We start from the raw sequence: 18,877 nt of genomic DNA on the forward strand, positions 1-18,877 counted from the left end.
TGTTTAATCTGTGAATCTAGGACTAGGCTACTCTTGACAATGCAGGACAGTGGTTAATTGAGAAGGCTCAGCAGACTGACTCTCAGGTTCATAACCCAGTTCTGTCTTTCTAACTGCACAACTCTGTGTCAGCTACATAATTTCTCTGTGCCTTAGTTTTCCTTTCTTTAAAATGGGAACGATGTGAGTGACTTCCTTAGAAGGTGTCTGTGATGAGAAGCTAAGGTGTGAGCTTTGAACACTCTGGGATACCTAGGCAGCACTCAGTAAATGCTACTGCTAGTGTTGATGGCTGTTCTAGGGTTTAGAATTGGCTAGACTAGAACACCCCATCATTTAGTCAAGCACTAGCCTGAGTGCTCCATAGATGCAGGTGCTCCATAGATGTGGTTAACATCCATGAGGGGTTGATCTTAAGTAAGATCACTGTTAGTAATGGGGGTGGGCCTCATCCAGTCAATTGAGTACCTTAAGAGCAAAAAGTACAGTTTCCCAGAAAATAAGAAATTCTAGCTCAAGAGTATAGCAATTAGTCTTGCCTGAGTTTCCAGCCTGTTTCTTTGTCCTGTGGATCTCAGACTTGCTAGTCCTCATCACCACGTGAACACATTCTTCAAAATCTCTCTATGTACATACGTACATACATGTTTATCTTACTGGTTCTGTTTCCCTGGAGAATCTCATAACCAGTAATACTATTTTTAACATGTGAATAATTATATTAAATCTCATCTCACATCAACAATAAATGTTTAAACACATATAATCTGTCACCATTGCTTTCGGGACACATATCTGAGTTTATAATTTTTGCTTGCCTATTAGGTTAAGCTATTTCCTGAGTGATTGTTCATGGAGGGAACAATGCTTCAGCCCTTAAATGTTAGAAGATATCTTAACACTGACCTCACACATACACTAAAAAGGCTTCTCTGCTACTACTCCTTAACTTTAGAAGACTTTCTGAATTTTAGAGAAACATTTTTTTAACTTCTTTTATCATTTCTTCTCCATCTGCTCCGTTTTCTTCTCTTGGAACTCCTATTATATTTTTGATGGGCTCGTTCCAAATAAGTTCAAATGAAACTAAACTTGAGGAGCGAGCAGATTTGAAGCTTTTTGGTGGTTTGAAACTTGGGAAAGGAGGCAAGAGCTATGGGGATAATTAAAGAGATGGGATGATGTCAAGTGCTGGGTCAGCTCTGGGAACTGGGTCAAAGTCATCTCATCTCTTCTTTTCGAAGGAACAAGGACGGAGTCATGGAGGGAAGCAGAAACTGACAAGGAGGCTGCTGAATTCTTAGTGTCATGGCCACATTGAGTCTCCTGCAGTTGTCCCCTACAGCTTGTCTAGTTTTCCTTTGTATATATATTTTTTGTCTTTCTCGTTTGGGCTCTGGGTGTATTTCTTGAAAATGTTTTTCTAATTATTTCAGGGGTTTTTTGCACTTATTCAATTCACTGTTTATATTTTATTTCTTATTTGAAATCTACAATTTTTTCACTTCAGATCTTTTCATACATGCACTTTTGAATTTCACTGAAACTGAAAATAAGTTTCCATTTTTCCTGTTTCTTACAGTAAATCTATTTCGTGGTCATAATTTACTTGATTACTCACATCAGTCACTCATCCCTTCCTCTGCATGTCTAAACCACCGAATATTTTAATATATCATGTGTTTTTTTTTTCCTGTTTGGGTATCCTTAGAGATTTTAATGATATATAATAGGTGCAAGTTCTGCCAGGGCAGGGATCACAAACTGTCTTGCTTACCATTATGCTCCTTGTGGCTGAAACATCATTTTGTACATAGTCAAGGTCAATAGACAGGGTTGTCAGAGTTAGGCTACCTTCATTGCAAATTTATATATTATGCAATTATATCTATTTCTAGTTTATTTAACATTCAATTAACTTTTCAAACATTATAAATCAATCAAAAATATACTTTTATTTAGAATTTGATAACCAAAACAAGTTTTCTTTGCATCATAGGTAAGTTCTCAAACTTCTGTATGTTAAGTGTTTTCTATTTTATCAACATTATTTATAATGGTATCTTTGCAATAAATCTGTTTCAATGATCTGCATGTTTGTCCTTGAGCCACTGTTCCTTTAATTTTTAGAGATTTGAATTTCAATGTTTTAGTTGCCAAATCTCCCCTCATTTACACTGATTAAAAAAGTTTATTTAACAATGTCTTCTTCCACATTTACTTGTCAACACAAATGTCAGAATTTTTTCTCAAGAGGAAATCTTTTAATATTTATTGAACACATGCTAATTATAGATTATTTTTGACAAAGCATCAATAGAGAAATAACTACCAATTTTGTGGGAAAAAGGTTGTGTTCCAGGTATAATTTCCCATGAATATCATCTTTCAACCATGATGGCACCTAGAAACATTTTCTAATATGCAAGAGTTAAACATGGCATTCACATGTTTTTGTCTAAATAGTCCCTGGGATCGTACATTGTGCTAGTAAATTCTAGGTGTCAACCTGGCTGAGCCAGTGCCCAGATACTTAATCAAGTATTTCTCTGGACATTTCTGTGATGGACTTGCTGGATGAGATTCACATTTAAATTGGTGGAATTTGTATGAAGCAGATTGCCCTTTCTTATGTGGGCAGGTCTCATCTAATCAGTTTAATTAAAAAAAAAAACTGACCTCCTCCAAGCAAAAAAAGAAGCTCTATTAGCAGAATTCCTTTAAACTGGAGCCAAGCATTGACTCTACTTGGGTCTCCAGCCTGCCTGTCTGCTCTGCAGATTCTGGGCTTGCTAGACTCCATAATTGCATGAATCAATTTCCTAAAATAAATCTTTCTGTCCATACACACATCTTATTGATTCTATTCCTCTGGAGAACTGATTAATACAGACAAAATCTATGAGGAGGGAGCAAAAATTAAGAGTACAAGAATCATGGTGAGGATGGGATATGGTTAGGGAAGAGACAGACAATATTTATAACAGTGACTGATCCTTTGGGAGTTGTCCTTGGCAGAGTTTTGCTTCCTCCTCCTTTTGCCCTTCTACAAGGTTGTTCTACCTCCCTGATCTTTTTGCAATGAATATGTTCCCACCTTTTTGTCAAGCATTCTAAATTCTTAGAGAAGCCCCACATAAATGGCTTACATGGCAACTTTAGATTTGCAGAAGCCAGAACCTCTGATAACCTTCAGATAACATCAAAATGTGTAAAAGAAGTCCTCCTTGTTCTTTTAATGCAGTGCATCAACTATCACAAAACATGTAAATTGCTGTGAGGTTTACCTTAAATAAAAGCAATGTACGTGTCTAAAAAGAATCACAGGAAGTAGTCCCAGGAGGTTGAGGTCCATTGTGATCTTGAATATTAAGAAAAAAAAAAAGAAGACAAACTCCTTGGATGTCAAAGACCCTGCTCAGCAGATAACCTTTCTGTCTTGGTACTTTTACTTCTTCCCCTCCCTGTGAAAGCCCTTTTCACCCCTGAGTTCCCTCTACATGGAGTTTTGAGGATGATGTCCCTCTATATTCAAGATGCCAGCCTGAATAAACCCAAGTCCTTCCCATCAACTCTCAACTTCCAGATATTGGCTTTTGAGCAGTGAGCATCCTTGAACCTGGGTTTAGTAATAAAATGGTTAATAACTTAAAGAAATAAGCAATGTAAAGAAAAAACTAAAGACTTAGCATAAGATAGCAGGAGGAGATGGTCTGAAACTCATCTTCAGTTGTGTGTGTGTGTGTGTGTGTGTGAAAATTAAACAGATACATAAAATATCAGTAGAGCAGACTGAGATGCTTGATGAAAAAATACATTCTGAAAATAATTTTTGAAATGAAAAACTACTCATTATAATTGATATATAATTTATAAATAATGGTTTGAATTCAAAACTACAGGTTATATTATCAGACAGTGGACTATAGAAGAGGCACATGGAAAATTAGAGGCATGAACAATTGTTGCTTTAAAATAGGAGACACACAAAAATATAGATAAGTTAGCTAAAGATGAGCTTTGAGCATTTTAGATTATTAGTTATTCTAAAAAAGGATATAAAATTTCTAATATACTGAACCCCCCAAAAAATAATGTAGAAGAAGATAGAAAACATTTTTTTAAAAAATTAGGAAATAAAGTTAAAAACAACAAAGAAACAGATAATAAAATTCTGCATAGAAGAAGATAAGAAGCTTGTAAACAATGTACCTCAGGCATATGGCTACATTAAATGGGCTAGAGCTTCCCATAGAATGACAAATTCTTTTTTATAGGAAAAAATAATAATAATAATAATAAGTTAATAAGAAAGACACCCAACTCAAAAGAGCTGAGAATGTGTATACATACACATCACACATATATGACAGGCAAGGATTTGACAAACAAATAAACGCAAAAGAACTAAACTAGAACCATGAAAATGTAATACTTAAGACAAAAAGTATTACACTGTAAGACCAAGATGGCCTTTGTACATTGATATATGTTAATTTACTCCATAAAAAGAAGAGGGAGGTGGGTGGATGGATAAGTTATGGAAGCTCCTGGGGAAACACCACATGGAGCAGAAGGTACCTGGAGGTACCAGCAAGACTGATGTATAGATTTCACTGGAAGATAATTGGAGGGATACATCTCCAATACATACATCTGTTCTGTCCCAGATGTACTCTGAGCAAGCCCTGCACTGCCAGCTCTCCATAAAGCTAGTGATCACATTGAATTCCTATCAAAGTTTGTGTATACAATATATACAAACTTTGACTCTAGATGGATACATAAAAGTTTTTTGTTTTTTTTTTACTTTTGGAAGGTGTTTTTGAACTTCCCAAACCACAAAACTTTATAAGTCAAAATTTTAGCTATGATACATCAAAATTTATGATTTTTTTCTGATAAAAGGCACTGCAGATAAAGTTAACAACTGAAAGACCAGGAGAATATATTTACTCATTGAGAGAAAATATAGGCTATACAAGAGGAAAAGGGGTAAAGAATATGGAAAGACAACTTATAGAAGGAGACCTGGAGTGGCCAACTACTGGGAAGAGATGTTTGATATCACTGGCAATCACACATTATGTGGGTACATATTATGGGGGTACATTGTAACTTTTCCATGCATGTGTATACAATCTATAATGATCAGGGTAATTGACATATTCATTTCAAACATTTGTCCTTTCTTTGTGTTGAAAACACTCAAAATTCTCTCTATTCGCTGTTTGGAAATATACAATTAATTGTTGTCAGCACGAATTATCCACTGTGCTGTAAAACCTTAAATGTTATTCTTCCTAATCAACTGTACCCCTATACCCAGTAAACATCTTCTCTCCTTCCACCCCTACCCCACACCTTTTCCAGGATCTGGTAGGAAATTCCACTTTACACTCACCAAATAAACTAAACAAGAAAATTAAAGGATGTTACATTATAAAAACAGCAGCACTCTTCCGGCTGGTGGGAGCACTTTGATCATCCAGGGTGAAATTACTGATATACAATCTGTCATTAACTTTCCTGAGTACATTCCTGAGACTACTTGTTTCATTCAGCATTTTTGTTGTTGTGTCTAAAACCTGACAAGAACAACCAGAGGAGGAAAAGTTTATTTAGGGTTCATAGTTTCAGAGGTTCAGTCCATGGTTGGCTGACTCCCTAGGTCTGAGCCCTACAGGAGGCAGAACATCACAGTAGAAGGGCATGTCAGGGAAAAGCAGCTCAGAGCATGGCAATCAGAGAGCAGAGAGATAAAAAAATAAACCCAAAGGCACCCCCCAGTGACAGATCTGCTCCTGTCATACCCTACCTGCCTAAAGTAATTGCCCAGTCAATCCATGTTGGTGGATTAATCCACTGATTAGGTTAAGACTCTCATAATCATTTCATCTCCAGAAATTCTCTCCATGCCTCACTCATGAGTTTTGGGGGAACACCTCATATATTATGAGGATGGCTTCACTCCTTCAGGAACACTTAGCAATGTTTGCAGATATTTTTGGTTGTACACTGTAGGAATGTTCCTGGCTTCTACTGGGTAGAAGTCAAGGGTGCTGCTAAACATCCTGCAATGTCCAAGATGGTCCCCAGTGACTAAGAAGTATCCAGCTCAAAATGTCAGTCATACTGAGGTTGAAATACCCTACCCAAAAGAAACTCAACACAGGTGTGGAAGGGTTTCCTCTGAGGTAGTTTATCATAATATTTGTTTGTAGGAGTGGACAGTTGGAACACATGGGTCTAATATAAAATAAACAAAACAAAATATTAAATGTGATGAAAGCATACTAAAGTGTGCAGCAGATAACAGTACTGGGGAGAAAAAACATGGAATCACACAGATATATCTTAAAAGGCAATGCTGAGTGAGAAAAGTTGACAAATAAAATTAAATCTGCAGTTTGGTAAGATTTATACACATTTAAAATGCACATACATAAATCAACATCACATTTTATGAAGATACAAAATTCCAAAGAACATTTGCAAATGCATTAGATTATCTCTGGAAGAAGAGAAGAGTAGATTAGCTTGAAGAACAGAGTCTGGCTGGAACTAATAATGATGGTGTCTCATGAATAAAGAAATATTACTAATTCAGCTCTTTGACACTGAGGTAAAACAAACAAATAACCAACAAATGTCTTACCAATTGTTTTTTGGTATTGGGGATTCAACCCAGGGGCACTTACCCACTGAGCCACATCCCAGTCCCTTTTTCTTAATTAATTTTTTTGAGACAGTATCTTGCTAAGTTGTTGAGGCTGGCTTTGAACTTGCAATCCTCCTATCTCAGCCTCCTAAGTTGCTGGGATTACAGGTATGCAACATGGTGGCTGACCCAATATTTTTTTTATCTCTATGGAGAATATATTTCTTTTCAAGTTCCATTAAACATTTGTAAGAAAAAATGATGATTTATTATATTAGGAAGACAATATCTATACATTTTGAAAAATCAGAATTTAAAAAGAACACGTTCATAAGCATTAAATTAAGAAATTAAAAAATAAGTCAAATAGAAATCCTATTTGATTTTAAATTAAAACTAGTCTCAAGTTGTTCTTGGATAAGAAGGGAAAACAAGCACTCACAGACTACGTTGGCAATAAGGACAAATACGATTTTGCATCAAAACTTATTATATGTACTCAAAGTTTTATTCAATATAAAATTCATAAGTCCTCTACTGCTTGTATTATTAAACGGGAAAGAATATAAATATGATGTAAGCGTTCACCTCAAAATGTTAGTAAAAGAACTTCAAAATAAACCCAAGGAAAGTAGGAGGGAGGAATATGTGCTGACAAATTCAATATTAAGGCATCAGAAGACAGAAAAAGAACCAGTTCTTTGAAAATTAAAAAAAAAAAAAAGGAAGAAGCAGCAAATAAAATAGCAGACAAATCCCTGGCAGATTCAGTCAGCAATAACATGAAGAGGAAATATGAGTCAAAACTATGCAGCTGGAGACCTGGAATCCTTTCGCATCTTAAGCAGGAAGGCTGGGTTGTGGAAGGCTTTGTCCCCTCCTAAGTGCTGTGACCACAGGAAGAGCATCAGACTCCGTGATTCCTCTGCTTGTTTGGACCCTGAGTCAGATAAGCATGCTCTATCTATCCAGTCTCCTTTCTTCTCTAAGGTCCCTGCTTCCAGTTTCCTGCCCTAGGTAAAGACAGCTCCACAAGCTGCACACCTCTAGTTTTCTGCTCCTTGTGGTTTTGCTTGCCTTTCTCCCTTTGGATTTAAGTTGTTGCTTCAGAGTCCCTGGAATACATACCCACTGATTCAGACTCTTCATCTGATGGGATGGGAACTCCGTTTCTCCTAGGACATCCTCTCACTGCCTGCCATAAAGCACTGCTTGTTCAGGAAAAAAAAAGTGTGGTGTTCGTCTTTCACAGACAGCATCCCTAGCAGATATATCCCTTGATGAATGTTCCAATTCAAATACCATTCTTCCTTGGTTTTGAATCCTGGTGCAGGTTTTCCTCTGTTTAAGCACTACATCAGTCATTCCTGTCAATGTTTGGGAGGGGCATCAGGTTGCATCCCTTCTTACTCTAAGTACAGTGATCTTTAGCCTGTGATTTCTGGCAAGCCAAAACATACATCGTCCTCACTGGTATGCTTTTGATTTTTTCACATTTATAGCAGTTAATTGTATGCTCAAGGAGAAAAAAGAAAATTTACTATCGATTTTCTTTAAAAATAATTTTCCTACTTAACTACAAAAAAATGATACATTCCCATTGGGGGGAAAAAAACTCCAACAATACAGATATATTTAAAGTACAGAATAATAATCTTCCATCCATGCTCCAATTTCACCGCCCCCCCCCCTTCATAAGGACACAAATGTTAATAATCTGGGGTGTACAGTTCCTCTATGTTTGTATATGTTATTGGTTTATGTTAAACATTTAAATATGTAAATCCTCATATTTGTATGTTGACAGAAAAACCAGTTCCCTGCCTGGAATTCTTTGTCTCACAGTAGTGAGTAAAGACCTCCAAAAGGGTGTGGCTGTATAACCATCTAAACCACAAAGAGCCCTCCTCTTTTAGTTTTGTTGTAGAATTTCCATTTAGCAAGAAACATTAGGTAAGCTGATTGCTCAAAATGTTAGGTGCTAGGAAGCTGAGTGGGTCAAAAGATTCTGGGTAAAACCTACTTTCAACTATAAAGAGCTCTCCAGGAGATGCTAAGAAAAAAATGCTAACATACTAAAGAGATTTGGAGAAAAAAAATCCATGAGATAGTAATAAGGTGACACATTGTTTCTAATCAGTATTAAATCATAAACAAAATATTCATGATATAAAAGGCCACAAGTTGAATTTCTATCCCACTTGGAGGAATGATCCCTGCAAGTGATCACAGTACCCTTGCAAATCACCAGGGGAAGCGGAGGGGCACGACCTGAATCAAGTGGGAACCAGAGTTGATACTGTGAGGACCAGATCTTGTGTGTTGTCCCCACCCCCTCCTGGTGGCTCTGATCGCTCCTGAGCCGTCGCTCCACTTCAGGTTTGATATTTGCTGAAGCTAACTTCCTTCCCATGGCACAAAAACAAATTACAGAAGGATAGCTTCACTCTATGCTGGTTTAGACCTGTACAAATATTTCCAAGACCCCTTTGCATGGCTATACTTAGTACTTGGAAGGGATGTGAACTTGGGGGGCTTGGAAATGTTAATGAATAGAATTGTCTGATTGCTCAAAGGACTTGCTTTGTGGGTGTGTTTAGAAATGGAGAGGTGTGATGTGACTTATCAGTAAAGGGAGTGTCCATGGCAACCAGCCCCAGGTTTCCTTGGAGATGCTGTGCCTTGGCAGGAAGCCAACATGCGAAGTGCATTGGAATGGAGTCCAGGAAAGAACAATGATACACCTCTGCATGGGGAAAGATAGCACCAGACATCTACATAACACTGTAAGTGGAGATAAGCCTTATAAATAGAAAGCATGTAGCATGCACATTGAAGTTAAGGGTTCTAAAATGGGAATCTGGAAGCAGGATCTATACTGGTTCTAATTTCAGTTAAGCAAAGAAACCTTTTCATTACAAGTTGTAAGCAATTTATCCACTAATTTCCAATTTGCCAATTGAATAGATAATTTCCCCTGAAGTAAAAATATGAAATAGAAACACAAAGCTGGAGGATTTTAAAAAACAAACAAACAAACCAATATCACAATCTTTGTATTGAAAAGTATAGGTTCAACTATTTTCCTCTTTTTGTATTCTGTGTCTCTTAATTTTTTTTTTTTGTTTTTGGTTTAGCCAGCATCTATAATTTTTATACATGCAATTTTTATAATATGTACCAATATTGGAGATTCAACTTCTTAGTCTTTATACCCATAGAGAATTGAGGGAAGTTTCAGCATAATTTGGGGGATTGGTTCAGGATGGAGCTGCTGCTAAGCTTGAGAGCTGCCTAGCGCCACAATTAAATTCCTTCATCTTTAACTTGTTCTTAACAAGTCCTAATGTGAATTAATTGAGGAGCATATTCAGGGAATTCCATAGCTTTCAACACAGGAAAATTGGGGACAGGAGCGGGAATTTTCTAGATTAGAAAATCTGGAGACTTAGCCAGATGTGGTGGTGCATGCCTGTAATCCCACTACTCAGGAGGCTGAAGCAGCAGGAGCACAAGTTCAAGGCCAGCCTGGCAACTTTTATTTTATTTAATCTCAAAATAAAATAAAAAACTCCTGTACATGTTGCTCCATGGCAGAGCACTTATCTAGAATGTGTGAGGCCCTGTGTTAGATCTCTGAGTTTGCAAAAAAAAAAAAAACAACAAATAAACAAACAACCCCCACCTCCAAAACCCAGGATATTTCAGTTTGAAACTAGGTCAGGCTGTTGTGAATCTGGGCAAATCACTTTCCTTTTGAGGAAAAGGAAACAGCCAAATATCTTTAAATGAGTCATGGAATACAGTAATAAAAAGCAACAGATTGCTGACACACATGCAACATTATGGATGAATCTCCAAGGCATTATCTTAAGTTTAAAAAAAATAAATGGACTCAAAAGACTCATTGTCTAAATGCTTAATTCCATTTATATGAAATTCTCAAATGAGTAAAAACCTCCTAAAAGAAAGTGAAAAAGCAGTTGCCAGAGGCCAGAGGGTGGAGAGAGGACTGACTACAAAGAAGCACAAGAAAAATTTAGCCTTTTAGAAAGGGTCAACATCTTGAGTGTGGTGATGGTCATCTGGCTGCGTGTGCCTTCCTCAACCCTCTTCAGGTTTATACACTGAAAACTGGTGACTTCAATTGCACAGAAAATGTTGCTTCCTTTTGCTGACGAGGTCTGACAGTTGTTATGCAACCTTTATGTGGCGAGAACTTGGAGCAAAGGAAAAGTTATTGTATCTCTGAATTCTTACCACGTGAGGTTTGATCCACACAACCATAATGCTAAATTCTTGGCTGCTGTGGCAGTTCCTAAATTTCCTCTCTAGAATACATGTGTCCTACTAATATATCAGAGTATTTTCATTCACTAGTTACTATTAACCGAAGGCCATCCATCAAGAAAGTAGATTAATGTGATGTTCTGTGAAATGTCCCAGGCCATCCAGGTGACTTCAGATTTCATTCTGACAGAGAGTGAGATAACTAAAGTACCCATGGAATCAGACTATCAATATGCATTGTGTTCTATCCTGAGTGAATGTTAATTGTTTCTGTTCTTCCCTTCTGTGAGGGATAGAGAACTATTTATATGCTGTTCTAGAAAAGACTTATACATAGCCATTGCCATTAGTGCTGCTATTTGATTAAATTTGTGGTTGTCCACTATCATGCTCCAGAATTTGTCTGGAATTGCAGTGTTCAGACTGGTCAATTAAATGGAGATATGTTGGACAGTCCATTCCAGCTTCTTTCAGTTTTTTATGGGTGGAAGAAAGGTACTGTCTCAGAAAAAGGAATAGCCTTGAAAATTAATGATCTATATGACCAACTAAATAAAGAGAAAGAATAACAGAGTATAAAGGCAAAGAAAGAAGAAGGAACTGCTGATAATAAAAGTAAAACTTTATGAAATAAAACTGAACAATACAGAAGACAATCAAAACCAAAGACTGTTTTTGTTTGTTTGTTTGTTTCAAAAGATCTAAGAAACATCTCTGGCATGTCTGACGAAGAGGAAAAAAAGACAAGACACAAATAGTATTAAAATGCAAAAGAATGCAAAAGTATAAGCAGAAAAAAAGAAAAAAACCTATTATCAAAGAGTGGGTAACAAATCTAAAACCTTTACATAAACAAAATGTAACTTACAAAATCTGTGCCCAAAATAATTATAAAACCAGAGTAGTTTTAAACTTATGAAATAAAATGAAATAGTAATTTTTCATCTTTACATGCCCCCCCCACACACACACTTGGTCCAGTTGGTTTCATAGGAAAATTGGAACAGACTTAGAAGAAACTCTTTGTCTTCATCTTAGAGTTTCTTCCAGAGGGGGAAAAAGAAAACAATACATCTAATTCCATTCTATGAGGCCAACATAATTTTGATATCAAAACCCAAAAGACAATAAGAGAAGAAATGTGGCAACCCTACTTCACTCATGAATGCATGTGTTAAAATTTCAAACAAATTAATAACAAACTCAAACCAATAGTGTATGAAAACAATGATATACTCTTGTGAAAGGAAACTGTCCTCAAAACACAGAGATGATTTAATATTTGGAAAGTCTTTGTGATGCATTAAATTAATACATTGAATAAGAAAAATCTATTTCTTAGAGATATGGGATACCTCTAAGATAGGTGACTTTGAAGCCATACGCCTGCCTGAAATTTGCTTAAAATTGAAACTCTTCCTACTCACTCCCCCTCTGTTCCCTCTGTCCTTCACAGGGATGGGATTTGCACTGCCGGGTGACAGCTTTCTCCGCCATCTTCATGGGTATTCATAATTGGGAATGATGGAAGAAAGTTCACAAGAACATATGAAAATACATTCATTCAACAGACGATTACTTAACACTATTTGCCAAATATTGTATGGGATACGGGTATTCAACAGAGAACAAAGCAAAATTCTTGCTACTCCCATGAAATCTACTAATTAGAGCTAGAAAGTACATTAAACAAATACACACAGATGGATGTAATAGAACCAGTCTATAAATTCTGTGAAGAAATAATCAAGATGCAATGAGAAAGGATGATGGTATGGTGCTAGTGCAGAGTAAAGTCAGGGAAGATCTCTCAGTGAAAAAGCAATATGGGCTGTGGGCCAAATGAGCACTCAAAGGCAGGTAAACAGTACGGGGAGGAATAATCCAGGTAAAACTTATGCTTTGATTGAAGATTGTGGGCTAGAGACTTGCTTGGTTAGTTAAGGAAGTGCAAAAGGGTCAGTCTGCCTGAAGGGGAGTAAGGGAGAGAGAAATCACAGTATGAGTTTAGGAAGGCAAGCCTATCCTACAAGTCAAAAGCCCCCCAAATCTAGATTTATTCAAGATGCAATGGAAAGAAGATTAAAAGCATTTTTTAGCAAAAGAGTGACATTACTTCAGAAAGATTTTTCTGGCCATTATCTAAAAGAATGGATTGTAGAAAGGCAGGAGTGTAAAAAAGGAGACACTTTAAGAGGCTAAAGTGATTCCAGACATTTTGGGGAGGTAGAATGAAAAGGATTTAGGGACAAATTGAAGGTAATGAGGTAGAGGTATGTTCTAAAGAATGACTAACAGATTTTTAAGCAACCAGAAGAATAGAGGTGTCATTTACCAAAATGAGGAAAACAAGAAAAGAGAGCATTGTGTTGGAGAAGATGGAGACCCAGGCTATGGGCTAGCTTGAGAAAGTTCCATTTAGGGATATATTTATGAGCAAGGAGTTGTGTGGAATCCAAATATAAATCTCAGGTGGGCTGTTGGGTATGAAATTAGCATAGCCAAGGGATTTGGGGTGGATAAAAAGGTATTCTTGCAAAAGATATGATGGTATGAGAGGTCCTCTATTTAGAAAAAAAGAGGAAGAGATTAATAAGAGTAGAGACATTAGACGAGCGACACAGGCTGTAGGGAATATGCAGTGGAATCCCAGAGGAGGACTGAGCAGCAATACAGATGAAAGTAGTGCTGGCCTGGATATGTGCTACACCCCTCCATTTCCATGACTAATATTTGTACTAAGTTCAGCCAATGTTTACACTGTGTAAATATTTCAAGAGACCTGTGATCAAATTCCTCTTTACAGGCCTGGATCCCCACTGACATTCATTGTATATTCCATGCTTTGTTCTTTACTCATGGGGGAAAAAGAAGAAAACAAATTGTGACCATTAACTATTACCCTCAACTTAAGTCCCATGAGCCTCTGTTTGTGCTGTTCTCAAATCAATTCTCCCTTTTAGAAGCAAATGGACATGAAACAGCTAATAAGTTTTTGGAAGAAACTCTGTTCAAAATATGTACCAACTTGTTCGTTACCATAGCTATTAAAGGATAGCAAAGGATCATGTCCATTAATCTCACCTCAACGGAGGAAATAACATTCTGATTGAATTGCATTATGTCTAATCATTGGTAATGGTGTTCTGATTGAATGATATTATTACCAATCATTTTTTTTTGTTTTGAAGTGGTATTAAGAGAAAATAATCTCTTTTGTTTGCACAAAGATGGCCTAAGCCTTTATTATTTGTCCCACACACAAAAATGGGAACTTTAGCTCTTCCCATACATAAGAAATAAGAATTAACCTCATAAGCAGAAGGCTTAGTACTCAAGCAGAGCTTCACACTATTCTGTAAGTGGGGTGTGTTTGTGTGTGTGTGCGCGCGCGTGCGCGCGCATGCATCTGTGTATACATGAGCATTTGCACAGAAAATAGATGAGTAGTTGTATACAACTTTGACAAAATTTTGCCTCATTGCTCATTAAAATATTCAAATATGCCTACACTACAGAGGGACGTCTTCTCTGATTTTGTCAAGCACTAATATAATACAGCATTCATAGAGTAGGGCATCATTCCAAATTCTCTTTTGGTTAACCACACATATGAAGGATTTTAAAGGCTATGCTTTTAAAAATGCCCAAGGGAATTCTACATACAATTTCTCCTTCAGTGGTAAGCTAGTAAATGTTTGAGAGTCAGCTCTCAAGGGGGAAAAAATTGCCCTGATTTGTAGCATTTGCCAATTTCCATGGTGTAAAACTTCCACTATGGGTGATTCCAAGCTACTGAGAGTTTGAAAAACATGACATGAAATTTCTGAAAATTTGTCACTCAAACTGTTATTAATGAGCTCCAGTACATCATTCTAAATAGGATTTCAAGTGACTGATGAATTCATGGCAGTATATTCTAATTGAAGAAAAACAACCAAACATAATGAGAAGTAAATATCCTTTTAGACCTGGGGTTTTATCTCAAACTTAATCTTTCCTAAATTGGATTCTGTGAAAGTTCCAAATTTTGTGAAAAAGTCATTCTAGTTTGGTTAGCATTTTACTTTTAGTTGTGAAAATAATAGCATTCAAATTATAAAACAGAAAATAATTTTCTCTAGAAGCCTGTGGCAGTGTCCCTTGAGAATTAATTTAAAAGTCACCGACAGAGGTCAAGAAATGGCCTCATGCTTGGGAAATTTGATACAATTCCTCTGATGCCCCATTTTCTAAAACAGCTCTCCTTGTCTTTGGGTGTTATTTTGCCTCCAAGATTGAGTGAAAACCTCTGTGCCTTATGAAAATCCTCACGGAGCCCTTTTGTGTGACTGGGGACAAGGTGTTATCCTGTTACACTCCTGGTCTCATCATTCTTACAGAATCCCATTTACAAGAAATTCCTCAAGCTGATTAACAATGAAATTTGTACCATAATGATGTAGGTTAAAATTGCTGTTAGTGTAATTATGCAAATTAATAGTTAAGATATGCATTATTCATTTAAAAAAATAGTTTTGAAGATAAATTGGTTATCAGAATGCAGTCTCTGCTCATAAAACATGAATGCTAGTGAATGAAAGAGAGTGTATAATCACACATACACACAGATAATTATGTAGGAAAGTGTAAAAAGACATAATACTATCAGTATATTTCAGGGGCGATGCTTGGTTTGGGATAAGTATGATGAGTGGAAATTAATTTGGAGAAGTCTATGAAAGGAAGATATTCCAAACAGAGAGACTGATCCTGATGTGGGACAGGGGCCAGGACAGATTAGAACTGGGAATGACTGTGTGACTGGTGACTAAGCACTTAGGACAATAGCAGCAGGTAAGACCATGGAAGCAGAGGCAGATGCCAGGCAACCAGGTCCTCGAAATATAAGGTTCAGAAGCCCAGTGAAGTAATATTAACCATAGAGACCTAGCTCCACATACAGCCACAGAAACTGCCCTGTAAAGCCAGAAGTAAGGAAGACAGTAAAATTCTGCTTGCTGCCTCTCTTGTAAAAAGGGATTCGTAGATGACAATTCATTTTTGTAGCAATATAAAAAAGTTTCTCAGATTTTAATTACCAATGATATACACTTTAAAATGCAAATAAAATGCATAGTTTTCAATTATGGAAGCAGCAAAAAAAAGAGAAATAGATCTATAAAATGTTATGAAAACCAATACAGTGATTATAACTGCTTTCTTTGACTTAAGCTATTTTATATTTAAGGATGTAGATCTTAAAATAGTAAACAGGTATACATTTCAGGTATACATAACATCTTTAGATACAGTCTTTGTTATGACATTTAAAAAATTAAGTATAACAAGGATATATTTCTAATCTTGGTTTCAAGTTTAGGAAGAGGTTGAATTTTATTAAATATATTTTGCCCATTGATATTTTTCCATAATCTACCAATGCGATTACTGAATGTGTTAATATATTTTATGGCTTTGAATTAGCCTCATATTCCTGTAACAAACTCTACAGGTGATTTTTTTTTCGTATTCTTTCTGCTATGACCACAAACACTAAGCATTTTACTGACTGTGCTAGCCAAGATAACAAAAACAAATAAATAAGGGCATGTTATTAACACAGGCCATTAAAATCTGTAGCTGAATAAGCCAAGATGATCAACTAAAATAGCATTTAAACATCCCTGCAAGAGATTTTAGAAAAATGATCTGTTTTAAAACAGAGATTTTAAACCAGTTGCTTTCCTTGATACTAGCAATCATCACTGAGGAGAGATCAAGAAAAAAAGATCAGTGAAGTAGAAGAAGGAAGGTGAGAGGGAGGGAAGGAGGAGGGACAGGAAAGGGGAGAACATGCAGAATGATTTTAACAAAATCATGCTATGTGCATGTATAATACATCACAGTGAATTCCACCTTTATGTATATCTATAAAGCACCAATTCAAAATAAATAAATAAATAAATGAAAGGAAAATCAATAGAGCAGAGGAAGGAGAACAGGGGGAGGGAGGAAGGAAGGGATAGGGTGACTGAAATGGAGTAAATTTAATTCCATGCATGTGTGATTTTATCAAAATGAATCCAACTACTATGTGTAACTATAATGCACAAATAAAAGCAAAAAAATTTAAATAACCCATTCCTGATAGCAACATTAACTATGCTATTGCATAACCAGAAAAGTGATTGGCCCTATGTGAAGGAAGCCTCCCAACTTTATAGAGAGAGATAAAATTTGAACGAATGAGGAGAAATTGTATGATCATGAATGGAAATTACTAACTTGTAAGGATGTTAGTCATATGAGTAAAAGATAAAAAGTAATTACACTGAGAAACAAATTGAATTAGTTCCAGAAAGAACTCCACAAATGAGGAGACATGATGAGTGTGTGTTTATATGTGAAAGGATTTCTGACATCAATACCAGAAAGCATGTCAGAAACACTGATCAACTTGATTATATTAAAATCAAAAGCTACCACACATGAAAAAATGTAACCTATAGAATTGAAAGGCAAACAGAAGTCAAGTGAAATATTGAAAATATATGAAATAAATAATTAGCATCTTACATGTTTAATACTTTTAAAAATTATTAAAAACATCAATTTCCCTTTGAGAAATTGAGGAATGGTCAATTGTGTTCAATTCTACCCATAAGTAAAAAGAGAAAGATTAAGACATAACCCTGACAAGAAATTCAGACAAGGAGAGAACCAACAACGGCAAATATATATCTAGACAGATATTTAATCTAAATGAACTAAATATGCAAATCAATGTAATAGGATTATTTTTCACTAGTCAAGCTGACAATTATTCAAAATTGATGTTGTTTTAGGCAAGTTCATTTATTAACATTCTCATTTGTAGGTAAACTATTATTATAAATTTTGATAAGAAAATTCTTAGAAGTCTGCATAACTTTTGATGTTCTCATTATACTTTTAAATTTTATGATAATATTTGTGAATGAACAGAGTTCACTTTGAGGTTGTACACTGACATGGTGAAGAGTAAAGACTTTGACTTTTGGATTTTTATTCCATCTCCCTAAACTTATCTTTCTGTGTCTGCATAATAAGGTAAATAACAGTGTCTGAACTGAAGGATTGTAGAGATGAAATAATATTATATGTAAACACACTAAAAGTGCCAGAAAACTTCATTATTACTTCTTTTATCATCAGCACCAGCAGCAATTTCAGACGGTTAATCTGAATATAGTGCAAAGTTTGCATATAATAAGTGTCATTCCTCTACATGTTCACAGACCTCTCCAGGGCCTGGGAATACAGCAGTGAACCAAAATCCCCATCTTCAAGAGGTTCCAATGTAGTGGGGGAGTTCAATTACAAATACTTGAACAAGACAATTTTGTCAAAAACAAACCATGGAGAAAAACAAAGCAGGAAACAAGGTTAAGGTTAAGGAAAAAATCTTTTTGTATTATATGGGCCCTACACTATAAAAAAATTAAAAGTGATCAAATCATGTGAATATTCCAGGAAGAGAGAACAGTTTGTAAATATGTTTCACATTTTTGCAGAATAGCAAGGGTCAATGAGGTTGGAAATGCAGAGAAAGGGACAGAAAAAAATGGAGGAAAGATTCTTTTTTCCTCCTACCTAGTACCTTGTAGGCCATTGTAAAGGCTTTAAATTTTTTTTTCTTTGAAAGAGATAAGAAGCTTTTGAGTCAAGAAGTGATACCCATTTTTGAAAGATCCTTTTTGCCCCCATAGGAGAGATGAAGGTAAAAGCAAAAGGATCAGCTAGGAGTCTGTGCAGTTTCCAGATAAAAATAATGATGGTGACTTGTGGTAGAATAGGAGCTGGAACAGCAGTGGTATTCTGAATATATTTTGAAGGAAGAACTGATATAATTTGTTGAAAAAAGTGAGAAAAGTCAGCAGATTCTTTAAATTAAAGTTTGGCCCA

Source organism: Spermophilus citellus, assembly GCF_964194105.1.
Source record: "Spermophilus citellus genome assembly, chromosome: 4".
NCBI lineage: Eukaryota > Metazoa > Chordata > Mammalia > Rodentia > Sciuridae > Spermophilus > Spermophilus citellus.